Here is a 1,725-nt window from a genome sequence, read left to right on the forward strand (position 1 = left end):
TTGTCGTCGAGGAGACGCCCGTGGACAGCTGCGCTGCACAGATGTCGGATGACAAGCTGAAGTGGATCGTTGCCTACTGCAATCTCCAAATTCAACACGCTGTGGAAGAGATAACTGCCTAGAAGTAGAAAGTTGCATGTGGTCATCTTCAACGTCATTATGTGGTGGAACAGATGATTGCTGCTTTTCTGCATCGTCCAACAATAATGATCGCTTTGCTTGAATCAAACTTTGGGGCCTTTGACGACTGGCTGCTTCTAATACTGTATCCATCACGGACTGTCTTCTCTTTCGAGCCCCTTGAGCTCTTCAATCCTGCACCAATTGATATCTTTCAAATACTTGAGAGCACCTTCGTCACGCTCTGTGATCTACATTCCATAAAGAGTAAATTAAACCAACAATTCTGGAATCTTATTCCAACAAGGAGAAAAATGGCTAATAATATCACTTACCTCCTCCATCAAAACTTCATTTGTCTTCACAGCATTGAGCCAAAAAACTTCATTTGTCTTTAATTGAAACTTAACCATTGCCTTGGTTTCGTTAACCTTGGCCTCCAAAGATTCCTGATGTGTCACAAGAGTAGCTCTAAAGGTGTACAGGATTCAACCAAATCCCTGCATACTCCTGCTGTCCATACGAACCCTTGTTCAGGCCTTTACACAAGCACTTGGTGCGCGTTTTTCTGATAACAGAGAACTAACCCATTCTGCCGTAGTATGAGCTCTCTAATCCCCTGCAAACACGAATTTATTGGTTCAAACACAGATCCAAAAACTTCAGAAAAACAATTAAACAAACAAAATCAAAAACAAAACAAATCCAAAATCCCCACAAACTCATACCTTCTCCAATTCTAAGCTTATCAGATTCAGTCGGACCAGTAATTGAAATTGGATTTGTAACACCAAGCTTCTTCTTCACCATTGACACAGACGGTGATGAACCGCCACTCTCACCCTCCAACACCCCCATGTCACGAACCCTAAAATATTTTTAAATTTTTTTTTAATCTTCAAACACGCGCAAAATAAATTTATGAACCGATGAAATTAAACTAGAATTCGTTGTTCTTGAGAGAATTAAGGTTTGACAAGGCAGCTGAAGGTGGGTCTGATAATGAGTTTGCTGGATGGAATTGATGGGTGTTTGAGCTAGGTTGAGATTCCAATCAATTTGGGGATTTCTAAACCCAGATCTTAAATGGGTTTGTCTGAGAGATACATCAACGAAGGCAACAGATTTATGGGGTTTTAGTGTGTTGGTCGTATGGGAAGTTACCCAGATTTCAGTGAAGATGATAACGACCAAGTTAGGGTTCAAATCAGTGAAGAGTTTGGTTCTGTTCTTTCAGCTCTTGCAATTCAGTCGAAACAATTTCATCTCAATCTGATTTCTTCATCAACAGAAAGATTGGTCTCTCTAGCAATTTCCATCGTCTTTTCTTCGTCTCTTGCATCTCAAAATTACCAGACCCACAGTAGCAGATTAATCTTCATCTTCTCGATTTCTCTGAGTTATGGAGCCGCCATGGCTTCGTTTCTTTCTTCTCTGAATTTGAGATTTGGTTTCTTTTCTTCAGATGTAGGATTTTTGATTTTCTTCATACTAAAAACTGATTCCTTTGTTAAATCACTGGTTAAACAAATCTCGAGTGAGGGTTTTTTTTTCTGAGAGAGGGGAAGATGAGAGACGATAGAAAAGTGAGTGAATGAAGATAAG

General features: G+C 39.9%; 1 long non-coding RNA gene across 1 annotated transcript; it reads right to left on the bottom strand.

The window, feature by feature from the left end:
• Positions 1-300: 300 nt before the first annotated feature.
• On the bottom strand, positions 301-881 carry LOC113309192. Its single transcript, XR_003340438.1, has 3 exons — positions 849-881; positions 456-739; positions 301-371 (listed from the first exon to the last, which is right to left on the bottom strand). It is a non-coding gene; the product is annotated as an uncharacterized LOC113309192 (long non-coding RNA).
• Between the last annotated feature and the right edge of the window lie 844 nt (positions 882-1,725).

The sequence above is a fragment of the Papaver somniferum genome, chromosome 9, assembly GCF_003573695.1.
Source record: "Papaver somniferum cultivar HN1 chromosome 9, ASM357369v1, whole genome shotgun sequence".
NCBI lineage: Eukaryota > Viridiplantae > Streptophyta > Magnoliopsida > Ranunculales > Papaveraceae > Papaver > Papaver somniferum.